This window comes from Ictidomys tridecemlineatus, chromosome 15, assembly GCF_052094955.1.
Source record: "Ictidomys tridecemlineatus isolate mIctTri1 chromosome 15, mIctTri1.hap1, whole genome shotgun sequence".
NCBI classification, from domain to species: domain Eukaryota; kingdom Metazoa; phylum Chordata; class Mammalia; order Rodentia; family Sciuridae; genus Ictidomys; species Ictidomys tridecemlineatus.
In genome coordinates, this window is record NC_135491.1 from 16,712,397 (window position 1) to 16,725,835 (window position 13,439).

The window sequence follows — 13,439 nt, forward strand, 5'->3', positions numbered from 1 at the left end:
TGAAATTACAGGTTTGTGCCACTGCACCAAGCTTAACAATCTTTAAAGTCTTTACAAAATCTAAAGGCCCTGTGTATCATTTATATTACCAATTTTTGTAGTGAACTGGAGTTACACTTTGAATGTTTTAGAAAGCAATCATCTTGCTAATGCTCTTGTGAAAATCAAATGCCTGACCCTTAGTGGGTGATGCTCTTCAGCTGTGTACATATTTAGTCTCTTTGTAAAGTTGAGAATTCATGTACCATAAAATTTACTCTTAAGGTACAGAAATCAGTAGTTCTTGGTATATTCACAAAGATGTATAACCATCACCACCATGTAATACTCTAGTAAATTAAACACACACACACAATTTTAGTTGTAGGTGGACACCATACCTTTATTTTATTTATTTATATGTAGGTGCTGAGGATCAAACCCAGGGCCTCACACATGCTTGGCGAGTCCTGAGCCACACCCCCAACCCTACTCTAGTACATTTTAACACCAGAATAAGAAACACTACAAACAATGGCAGCTCTTCCTTGTCACCAGCCCCTGGTTTTCTCTCTCTCTCTCTCTTTCTTTCCCTATCTATCTATCTATCGTATACTAGGGATTGAATCCAGTTTGTAAGGACAGACTGGCAATAGTCTGACTCATACATTCCTTAGTAATGCAGTTTGAATATTAAATGCAAATTTCTCCAGAAACATCCAAGTTCTTTTAACCATTTTTTTTTAAGACAAGGTCTCACTAAGTTGATGAGGTTAGCCTCAAACTTCAATCCTCCTCCCTCAGCCTCCTAAGTCACTGGAATTACAGGCCTGCACCACCATACTTTGCTCTATGTTGTGGCATGATTCATCACTTCCTTTTCTTTATATGACTGAATACTGTTCCAGTGGATGGACAGGTCGATTCACCAGCTAATGGGCATTTAGCTGTGCATTCTTTTTTTTCGCCCACTGCTGGGGATTGAACCCAGGGTCTTGTGCATCCTAGGCTCCTAATGTACACATTTTTGAGAGGGTCAATTTAGACTCTAAAACTGATAAGCAGTCTAGGCTTTGTACCTGTCAAATAAATGAAACCATGATTTTTTGGAGATCTTGAATTCACATATAAAAATTGTTTATATATGACTCTAATTTGAAACTGGACAATGACCTGTTTCAGCCTTAGCACAACAAGATTCTATGCAACAAGTGGGACTCAGAATCTAGAACTATTGAAGATTTAGAACAGCACTTTTAGGAACTATAAACTAAGAAAAACATCATAAATGCTAGCTGGACTGGCTGGATCACTTACAGGTATATAAGGAAAGGGCTTGTTCTCTGGTGAGACCATCTGAAATTGAGTTACTGATAAACTATATTTTTGATGCAGAGATTGATTCATTCTGGACTTATGATTCATTCTGAATGTTTCGAGTTATGGGAGGCCACGTCACAGGGAATGTCTCAACAGACTCAACTCTCAACTTTCTTGGAGTTATCCCACCATTCTTGTTACATTCGGCTTTCTTTTTTTTTTAAATTTGTTAGTTATTAATGGACCTTTATTTATTTATTTGTTTATAGGTGGTGCTGAGAATCGAACCCAGTGCCTCACACATGCTAGGCAAGCCACAACCCTAGCCCCAGCATTCAGCTTTCTATATTAAATGAAGTTTTTAAGGACAGACTGGCAACAGTCTGACACTACTTTCTTTCTTTTAGTTTTAGATAGACACAATACCTTTATTTTATTTATTTTTATGTGGTGCTGAGGATTGAACCCAGTTCCTTACACATACTAAGCAAGTGCTCTATCACGGAGCTACAAACACAGCCCCCTAACTCTGCTTTTCTTGTCTTTATTGTTACACATACCTTAGTAAAGCAGTTTAATTATTAAATGCAAATTTCCCCAAAAAGAAACAGCTCTTTCCTGGGCTACTTATTGTATAAATAGGATAAAATGGGTGGAAAGCTATGTGAACTCATGTGAAAACAAAATAATAAGCTTCAGGATTTTGTCCCAACTATTTCTTTAAAATATCTTTCTGGTTATATTATATTCAAATGTTTTTATATGAAAATGCTTTTTTTCTTCTTTTTTCCTCCATAAACAAAAGGAATGAAAATAAAAAATAATGAGGACAATATAAAATTTAAAGTTATAGGGACATACTGGTTTTGTAATAACAGATAAAGAAGATAAAAGCCGCATTTGGGGAAACCTGGGGTTAGGAGGTGAGAACATTAATCATCTGTGTTTTTTCAAAACTGCATTTGGAAGTTTTCCTTTTCTCCCAATACAAACAGAAAGTAGCTTGCCTTTCAAAGACACTACAAACTTTCAGAATTTCAGCTGGCTACTTAGCCTAGGGTAAAATCAATACGATGTTCAAGGTGGCCCCAACTCTGGTACTTTCCACGCAGTCCTTCTGGATGCTGTTCATAGTCCTGAGGTAGATGAAACGATGTTATAGACAAAGCAAACCATTTGAAACCAATTGCCTTCAGGAAGTTTCTCTGAAGTCAAAAAACAAACTTGAATTTTTGGGTGGGAGACTGTGATTGGAGGGACATTTGAGGGGCCTTCTTATCTTTTGTTGTATAAATGGATCAAAGATGGCTTCTATTTATTAGCCAAAACTGGCTCCCAAGCAGTTTACTTCTTCACAGAAGGCTAGGACCTTTAGCTCAGAGCCCACTAGAGGCAAACACAAATTCTCACAAATTAATATATGTTTTATTATACCCACATAAACATTTTTCCACAATTTTTATTGGTGCATTACAGTTATATATCACATAAACATATTTTTGGCCATTTAGAGCCCATCTACTTTGCATACCCCTGAAGCACCAACATGTTTTAACAATAGTTTAGACAAATGCTATAACTATAAACAAACAAAACACCCACTGATGCCCTTCAGAACTCTTGAGACTCCCTACTCATTGCTACATCATCACCTACATGCATAATACCCTTGTTTCCCCTAGAAGATAATATCTATTCCCTTGGGCAGTGTTCCCATGCTGCCATCTCTGTTGGGAGGGACACCCCTTTCAAGAATCTGTGAAGTGCCACTTAATAAAGCTGACTGTATATTACTGTCTCTTATGGTCTGGTTTTTTCCTAATTTACCTCTAAGTCCTTGAACTACTATACCTGTATGGCCTGACTACTGCAAGTTATGCTTAGGATTTCCAGGGGTGCTATTACAGAGAAGTCCCTTTGGAAAGTTGTCTTTAGCAGAATTTTCACCTCCCTCCCCAATCCTTTTCCTTCCCACCCATTTCCCTTTTTGTCCCAATCCCTAATCCTTCTGCAAGGTTTATACCCCTCCCTTTTGCTGTGATTATAAGTTGTAAAGAGAAGTCCCACCTATGTGGTGAAGATGTTAACTGCTGACTAATCTTTCTTCAGATTTCTACCTGCTATCCTTGGTGACACCCCACCTCGCTTTAGTCTTCAGTTCTCTGCATCAACTATAGGAAGTAGCCCCAGGAAGTTCAGGATCATTGAGATTTTAATTATTGGGCATGAGAATAAGGGAGACATGCCCAGGATGACAAAGACCTGGCTCAGGACATTGCCTTCTTGCCCTGTTCCTCCCTTTTCTCCCTATAAAAGCTCTTTGTACTCAGTTACTTCTGAAAAGGGAGTCCTCAAGGTTGTGTATTTTACTTCTATCCATTACCTCACACTTGGAACCATTTTTTGCTCCTCAAAAATGTTTTTATCGCCTATCTGGACTCCAAATCTGAAAGAACAGAAGAAAGAAAACAAAGTATTTTATTTCTCCTGTACCAGAAAATTAAGTGACTCAAAACTGAAAATAATGAATCAAAATTAATAAAATATTATGAAATTTGAACACAGGCAACAAAATAGAGAATGAGGTTATATATAAGATGTGGAGGTTATGACAGGACAAAAGTTAAGTCCATAGTTTTGAAATTCAGGTGTTGACCAGAATCAACTGAGAATGTTGTTGCAGGTACTGATGTAAAGCCACCAACCCAAATTAACTACATCAGCATCTAGAGGATAGGTCCCAAACATATATATTTATTTATCAACTAACTGCAGTGTTGAAGATCAAATCCAAGGTCTTTTCATGCTAAGGAAATAATCTACCCTGAGCTATATCTATGACCTCTATACCTCTATATTTTTAACATTTGTACAATATGATACATGTTGAAGGTCAAGTAGTCTTTACTCAAAATTTTTTAATTGTTTCATTTTTTTCTTTAGAACAAAATGCAAACAAACCCTCATGGTTAACAAAATGTATTTTTCCCATTATATCCTGTACCCTAAAATCTGGTTCAATTTTCCAGACCATGCATTCATTTCTCATCTTCTGGAGCTACCCAAATTTTTCATTTCACAGATGGACTTGGTGTAGTACTGGCTCCTTTTTATCCTTCAAATTTTAAGGTCTCTTATTCAAAAAGGATAAAACAATTGTCCTACTCAAAGAAGTTCATGTTTATATCTTTCTATTACAGCACCTACTTCCTTGCTTTCATCATACATTGATTTCTCTTTATGTTGTTATTCAATAATTATTTATTATTTAAATTAATGCATTTATTTCTTTATTCCTAAAGCTTTACAAGGGCAGAAACAATAGTTTATTCATATATCACTAAACAAAAAGCTCCTAGAACAATGCAGTTGGTTATAGAACAAATTTTTCACCAAATAGATTTCAATAAGAATACAGGTAAACATTAGTAAGATAAGAAATTAACATTGAAAGAGACAGATGAATATCAAAATAAGTATTAACCACAAGAATTAAGCAATAGTTATCCTCTTTCTTCCTCTGCCTGCCATCCTTCTCTTATCTTACTACAGTAATTGAGTATATTCTTTCCTATAATATTTTCATTTAGATAAGAATAAACATGTATCCAAATTAGCATAACTAAGGTCAAACATTGGCCTCTTTCCATGACTTTTTTTTTTGCTGTTATGCTAAAACTAATGCATTTTATTGACTAGTTTTGTTCTTTAAATACTATTGGTTACCAAAGGAACAGTTTGCACTGATTCCAAATTAAGCTTTCAAAAATTTACTAGTTGCAGAAGAGACATTCTTAGGTACAACACAAAATATTTTTATTGTAATCTTCAGAAAATCATAAGAGTTAACTTTAAAAGTGTTCAGGTCAGCCAGCCGCAGTGGCACATGCCTGTAAATCCAGTGACTCAGGAGGCTGAGGCAGGAGTATTGCAAGTAACACCCTCTCTCAAAATAACAAATAAAAGGGGCTGAGGATGTAGTTTAATGGTTAAGTATCATTGGATTCAATCTCAAACAAACAAACAAAGCCAAAGTGCTCAGGTCAAATAATATTATCTCAACAACACAATGTAGTAAAGTTGAAAGTCAAAACAAAACTATAAACACTTTGTAAACTACAAAAGAATATAAACATTTTGGGTTTAGCTGGAAGTCGACTTCTTTTCATGATGATTCAATATCTTCTAGTACATATTTAGGATAGTTGCCGTAAATATCAACAAGGTGAACCCATTTACTCAAATTTCAAGGGAAAACAGGTTTTTTAAAATAAATGTAGTATTTAATTTTGTCAGATGGCAACTTGAAATTTTTGTAGAAGTGATTACTAATACTTCTTTGTAGCTAATGTAGTGCCACTGTGACTGGCTGACTTGAGCACTTTAAAGTTAAATTTAAAAACAGTTTTAAAATAGCTTTACTTTTCTCTCTCACTTAAAAAAATACCTAATGCACATTGTTCCTTTAACTAACTAACTGAGTTATTTGAAAAAAGACATTAGCTTTCATTACATTAAGGAACATGATAAAAATTCTGAGCCATCATTCTTTTATCTCAATGACTTCAACAGTAGTTACGATAGAACCACTCACACACAACATCAATCTCCCTAGATCTTTTTTTTTTTTTAAATTTTTCTAGTTGTAGTTGGACACAATGCCTTTATTTTATTTATTTTATGTGATGCTGAGGATCAAACCCAGCGCCTCACACATGCTAGGCAAGCAGCCACAACCCCAACCCCAATCTCCCTAGATCTTTAAAGCCTTTGATTGGTTGAAGAGCAATTGGTCTTTGTATACCCATGAAATATTAATATCACAGATATACTGTATGTCTCTGTGTGTTCTATATGAATATGTGCTTTATACATAAATAATAATTTTCTTGCATCTCCCCAAGCATCAATTTTGGCTCTTCTATGAACCATGTCACCCATTGAGAATATATGGATTAGGTAAAATGTTCTTAAACAGGACACTAAAAATACAACCCATGAAAGAAATAAATTCATAAATTGAACTTTATCAATTTTAAATTCTTAAAAGACAATGTGAAGAAGCCAGGCATGGTGGTACATGCCTATAATCCCAGCAACTCAGGAAGCTGAGACAAGAGGACTGCCAATTTGAGACCAGCCTCAGCAATATAGTGAGGCACTAAGCAACTTAGCAAGACTCTGTCTCAAAATAAAAAAATAAAATGGACTGGGAATGTGGCCCGGTGGTAAAGCACCCCCGGGTTCAAAAAAAATTAAAAAGACAATGTGAAGGGGCTGGGGATGTGGCTCAAGCGGTAACGTGCTCACCTGGCATGCGCAGGGTACTGGGTTCAATCCTCAGCACCACATAAAAATAAAATAAAGATGTTGTGTCCTTCGAAAACTGAAAAATAAATATTAAAAATTCTCTCTTCTCTCTCTCTCTTTAAAAAAAAGACAATGTGAAGAGAATGAAAAGTTATAGACTGAGACAGAAGAGTTGCAAATCATACATCTGACAAAGAACTTAAATCCATAAAGTATAAAGAACTCTTCCACCTCAACAGTTAAAAACAAACAAACAAACCATAACACAAAAATGGGCAAAATTAGTTGTATATTTCAATAGTAGAGTGCTTCCTTAGCATGTGCAAGGCTGCAGATTCCATAGCAAATGGGTGGGAATGAGTAAAATACTTCAATAGACACTTCACAAAAGATAATAAAAGGATGACAAATTATCAGATGTCCAGCATCATTAGCAATTAGAGAAGTTCAGATTAAAACCATGATAAGATGCTTAAATGAAAATACCAAGAACTGGTTAGCTTGCAAAGGAACTAAAACTTATAAATTACTGATGAGAATGGTTGGGGATGTATCTCAGTAGTAAAGCATCAGCTTATCATGCCTGAGGTTCAAGGTTCCATCCCCAGTATCACCTTGCCCCAAAATAAAAAGTGTTGGTGAGAATGTAAGAACAGTCACTTTAGAAAATTATTTGGCATTTTCTTATAATGTTAACTGTAAGCTTATGAATAAATAGTTCAGCAGTATCATTCTTATGTGTCTGCCCTAGAAAAATGAAAACTTAAATTTACACAAAACTATACATTAATATTCAAACCGAATACTCAGATTCAAATTCAAAAACTGTAAACAACCTAAGTCCCTTAACAGGTGTATAGAAAAGCAAACTATAGTTCATCAAACAATGAATAAAAAGGAATGAACTACAAATACTTGAATGAATTCTTTTTTTTTTTTTTTTTTAGTTATAGATGAACACAGTACCTTTATTTTATTTATTTTGTACTTGGTGCCAGGGATCGAACCCAGTACCTCAACCATGCTGGGTAAGCACGCTACCACTGAGCCACAGCCCCAGCCCCATACTTGGATGAATTTTAAAGGCATTAAGTAGAATGAAAGGAGGCAGTTTCAAATGATTAAATATTATATAATTACCTTTATATAACATCCCCCAAAAAAACAAAATTAAGGGATAATAAACAGATCAGTGGTTGCCAGGGGTTAGGATTCTGGAGAGTTTTTGACTATAAAGAATCATGAATGCAAGGGAGCTTTTTGAGGTGCCTCGTATGTGTAAGACAAGTGCTCTACCACTAAGCCACAACCCCAGCCCCTAGCATTGACCTTTTTTTGAAGTGCCTCATAGGTGATCATCTGTATTAAGATAAAGTTGAATATCTTCTTCCCAGCCCCTTGCTGCCAGGAACCTATTAGAGTGATGATGAACACAAACTTTGTACTTTTTATGAGACACATAAGGTCACAGGAGTTGCTGATGAAGAATGGAAGGGTTATGTGATCTGAATTAGTGGCAGTAACAAAAAACATGAAGCAGAGTGTCTTAACCCATGGCTGTGTCCATGTCCTACTAAGTAAGAAGCACTCCTGTTACAGACTAAGGAGAACTAGAGAAAGAAAGCATAAATCTGTTTGGGGTTGCACTGTTAATGCCAATCTGAGCATTCTCAACTTGATTTCTGGGGGGAAAAAAAAGAGAGAAAAAAGAATATTCCCAAACTGATTAACACTACTGTGTCTCATGGGCTAGTGCCCAAAAGATCTAGCAGAATCTATAACTTTCCAATCTCCCAGAAGAAGATAATGTCCACCAATATATTATCAGAAAGCCCTCTTAAACAAACCAGGTAAAACAGTGTTTTGTTATTCCACATGTCTTGCATCACAAACACTGATATATTTCTCTGAAGAAAAAGCCTAAGAAAAATAAAGGCCAGGCATGGTAGTACATGCCTGTAATCCTGCTGCTTAGGAGACTGAGACCCGGGGATCATAAATTTGAGGCCAGCTTCAGCAACTTAGCAAGACCCTGTCTCAAAATAAAACATAATTTTGAAGAGGCTGGGGATGTAGCGCAATGGTTGAGGACCCTGCAGTAGGGGGCTCAATCCTTATACTGCAAAAAAACAAAGAAAGAAAGAAAAGAAAAATAAGGTGGAGGCTAAAGCATATGCTTTTGGACAGCAGAAGAAAAATGACAGGAACAGATTGTGAAAAGATGCAGGTTGTCTTCTCTCAGAGCTTCTACTTAGTTCAGTCAAAATTAAGAAATTTTGAAAAGTAACAAAAAGATTGGACCTCAAAAAAAATTAAGAATTAGTCTTAAAGGCTGGCAATATAGCTCAGTTGGTAGAGTGCTTGCCTCACGTGCACAAAGCCCTGGGTTCAATTCCCAGCATGACACGCACAAAAAGGCAGTCTTAAATAGTCTTTCCTTGAACTTTGAAAAAATGCTTAATACTACATAAATTAAATGCCATGTGAATGACTTTACTTTGGCTCCTAACACCTGCTTTAACACTCTGATTTTTATATATTAATGATGTTTGGAGTTTTCTTTATAAAAGAATGGTTAAAAGTCCCCAAGAGATGTCTCACAGACACGAGCATGTTCTAAATGTTGCTTTCATATATTTGACATATTGTTTTAAACTTGCTTCTAATTCATTCCTCTTTTGCAATACCCACGCAAAAGCTATTTAATTTTCTTGTTCTATTAGTTTCATTTATATATAATATTACAAAAGTAAAAGCTTATAAGGCAAAAAGCTTATTACATAAAATCTATTTACTGGAGCTCTCAAGTCTTCTTTATAATTTGGTCATAATCTGAAAATGCTTGCCATGATCAGAATCTCTCTTCCCTATGTTGGAAATATCAGGATGCCACAGAAATCAGTCACATCCTCAAAAGTTACTCAATAAGGCAAACTTTTCTTCTTAGGAAGAGTGTACTACCGAACAAAGTCTGGCAAGCAAGCATGCTAGGGTGAGCAGTCCACCTGTTTTTAATTCATAAAACAATCACTGCCCCTTGCTCTGAAAGGAGGAGCTCGGGATTACAATGCAATTGGCTGATTTTAAACTTACTTAGGACAAAGGAAAACACTATAATCAAAATGGCTATCACTGGATCTTATATCCCAATTAAAGCTAAATATTATATTTTGAAAATGAACCACCAGACTTTCTACTTCTCACACCTATGAATTCCCAACATGTTATCTAACTTCTCTAAGAGCCCTTTTATCACACTCTCTTACTTTTACTCCCTCATATATTTGATCTTTGCTGAATGATTAGCATCTCTTTTTAATTCTGGTGTCCCTTCACATACAAGAACAAGTTCTGGCATATATGGGAAGGAATAGATATGAAAGTAAACATAACTCAAGAATATTCTTCACAGAATAGTTTTTGGAACCCATAAATATCTAGGGGGTAGAGAAAATGTTAAATAATGGTGGGTAGTTATTATTCATATGTATACTCATTTTTAATCATAATAACCTTAATTCATATTAAATGTTATGGAATGACAATTGTGAATTACCAAGTGAGAGAAGCAGGTTAAAAAGCTGGGGTTGTAGCTCAGTGGTAGAGTGTTCACGTAATGTGAGGCCCTGGGTTCGATCTTCAGTACCACATAAAAATAAATAAATAAAAATAAAGGTATTGTATCCATCTACAACTAAAAAAAAATTTTTAAAAATTATTGGGAGGTTATGTACATTCGAAAATAATAATAATATATGTAGTTAAGCTCTATCTGCTTCTTGGTGCCATGTTCCCAGCTGCTTTCCTCCACCAACCCTTCTCCCATGATGTTCTGCCTCACCTCAAGCCTTGAAGAAATGGAGCCAGTAGTCTGTGGACTGAGATCTCTGAAACCAGAAGTATCAAATAAAAATAGTAACGTGATTAAGCTTTCAGTATGTTAATCTTTTTTTAAAATATATTTTTGTTGTTGACAGACCTTTATTTTATTTATATGTGGTGCTGAGAATCGAACCCAGTGCCTCACACATGCTAGGCAAGCACTCCACCACTAAGCCACAACCCCAGTATGTTAATCTTGATTAACTCCGAACATTACTAATTCTGTGCCTTAGCAAGTATATTATTTGCATTACCAAGAATGCTTCGTCAATAAAATGAGAAAAGTAATAGTACCTAGTACTCAAAGAGTTGTCAAGATTATGTGAGGGGGAAAAAAAGAAAAATAACAATAACAAATTATTTCTATGATGTACCTAAAAAACACCTAATAAATATTATATATTTTTATTGATGATAGACTATTTCACATCATGTAATCCATTACTACTAAAGAAAATTTCCTTATGTCCTTACCATTCTGGGACAGAAAATTTCAGCTTCTTAGGTCTGCTCTTCCTTATAAAGTTAATATAGGGCATAGCCTGCAAGCGTAGCCTTTATTAACATTATCCACAATGATTTTTCAGAAAGACAAGGAAGAAAAAGAGAATTCTGCTCATAAACAAACCTAGGTCAAATAATCTAATTAGATAACAAACATAATTAAAAGATCAATTTTGTTCACTGTCCATCATACTTTTATGCACATTTATAACTACTAACATCTAATTCTGTTATCATATATTATAAACTTACCCTTGACCATGTGATTTATATAATGAGGTCTCCCAAGACAACTGGTCTTGAGAGAATAGTGCTGTTTTATGAAAGGTTACTTAAATCTGTTAAAAATACTGCTACTACTAATAATAAATATAATTCTCAGTAGCTGCCTTACTTAGCTAACAACCTATTCTGTTTTCCTGGTAATTATGAGTAAATTCCAATAGGTACTCAGAAGGGTTATGAAATCAGTTAAGTATCACTGGCACTTCCTTTTTCTCCTTACATGCAGGGAAGATAACAAAACCAGTGACTGGGATGAATTCTTTCCTTTCTGAGAAGTAGAGAAGTCTTTTGACATTAAATAACTAATTCATGTAAATTTTCTAAAAAACAAACATTTAAACATATACTGAGAGAAAAAAATCTGGAAGAATATATACCACAATATCAATAATAAAGGCTTCTAGATGCTAACACTATAATTACTTATGTATCCTGTGTGTGGTGCAAGAGATTGAACCCAGGGGCACTCTACCACTGAGTTACATCCCTAGCCCTAATTTATTTTTAATTTGAGACAGGGTCTCACTAAATTTCTCACTAAATTTCTGAGACTGGTCTGGAACTTGAGATCTTTCTGCCTCATCTTTCAGAGTTGCTGGGATTACAGGAGTGCACCATTGACTGGCTAGTACTTACATATTTTTAGTTTTATAAATCAACTTAGGTTATTGAGGTTTTTTCCAACAAGACTGCATTAATTCCATCATCAGGGACACACAATAAAACCTACATATATTTAAAGCATTTTTCTGAAAAGTTGGGAAGGAAAGCTCGTCTAGTTATTACAAAAAATAAGGAAACAGACTAGCAAAATGACAGGGAACAGTACTAAAACCAAATGACTGAAATAATAAGCCCACCAAATCTTGTACATTCTTTTACAGTATTTCACCAATATAATGACATTTTCAATATTAAGATTTTTCCTGTGAAGTCAGGCCCAGTTGTGCATCCGTGTAATTCCAAGGGCTCTGGAGGCTGAGGCAGGAGGATCACAAATTCCAGGCAACCTGGACAACTTTGTGAGAACCTGTTTCAAAATAACAAAAAACAAACAAACAAACAAAAAACCTAGGGCTGGGGATGGGGATGTAGCTCAGCAGTAGAGCAACCCTAGGTTCAATAACCAGTATGAAGAAGGGAGGTGACTCGGTTCTCTGAAGTCTGGGACTGGAATCTGTTTCTGCGTTCACAGCTGTTTTCTGTAGACAGAGCTATGAAAAAGCTGAGGCTATGCAACTTGCTCCACAAAGCTTCTAAAAAGGGATTACCAGGGGGAACGAATTGTAGTTTTGGAACCTCAACATCTTGTCTTCCCAGGACTCTGCACTGGGTACAACTCCAGTCCTAAACTCTCCGTACCAACACAAGGCTCCTTTTTTAAATTCTAGGTTTCAAATATCCAACCTTCCTTTGGTAACCATTTGACCGCATGCTCCGCAGTGTGGCTATAAAGTGAAATGACAGTGAAAGAAATCCCAGTGCAACAAATTCCTTGGAATTTGGGTGGGCTCCACTGCATGCCTACGGTGTATTAAGCCCTGAACAATGGATACGGAATGCACTCATTCTGTATGAAAGCAACAGAGGCCATACCCTGGAGTCTTCCAGTCGCCTGGGGACCTGGTTCACATCCGCAGGTCTTGAACTGCCAAATGAATCTCTAGTTTCCTAAAAGTTGAAAACAAAACTACAGGTCAGTTTTGATCACCGTCTCTGGTCGGTCACAACAGCCGGGCACAGAGTCACTAGGGTCACAGAATGACATACCTCACAATCGCCGCTAACTAGGGTCACACGTGCGGCCCCGCCCCCACTCGGTCCCGCGAGTCCAATCGGCAGTCGGGCCCCTCCGCACCGCGCACACATGACCACGACCACAAACACTCGCCACAGCAGCTGGCTCCGACTTCGGCCTCCACGCTGCCCACCCACATCCCGGGAACTCGGAGCCTCGGGCTGCGAATTCCTCTCGCACCCGGACCCGGGTCACCTCTACTCACCACACAGAAAATAATGACCTCAAGTCCAGAAGAAAATGAAGCAGGGGTCGCATTTCATTGGTAGACCTGGGGACTTGGGGTAAACCTATCTAGCCAGAGCCGAGCAGAGGTTGATAAAGCCGCGCAGCGCGGGGAACCAGGACCGCGCAGCAACTA

At 36.6% G+C, this 13,439-nt stretch overlaps 1 long non-coding RNA gene across 2 annotated transcripts; it reads right to left on the reverse strand.

The window, feature by feature from the left end:
* Window positions 1–11,032: 11,032 nt before the first annotated feature.
* LOC110597237 (uncharacterized) lies at window positions 11,033–13,421 on the reverse strand. Of its 2 annotated transcripts, none has more exons than XR_013431188.1 (3): window positions 13,284–13,421; window positions 12,877–12,951; window positions 11,033–11,046 (listed from the first exon to the last, which is right to left on the reverse strand). It is a non-coding gene; the product is annotated as an uncharacterized LOC110597237 (long non-coding RNA). The 2 variants fall into 2 exon arrangements; XR_013431187.1 differs by lacking the exon at window positions 11,033–11,046 and adding an exon at window positions 11,053–12,310.
* Between the last annotated feature and the right edge of the window lie 18 nt (window positions 13,422–13,439).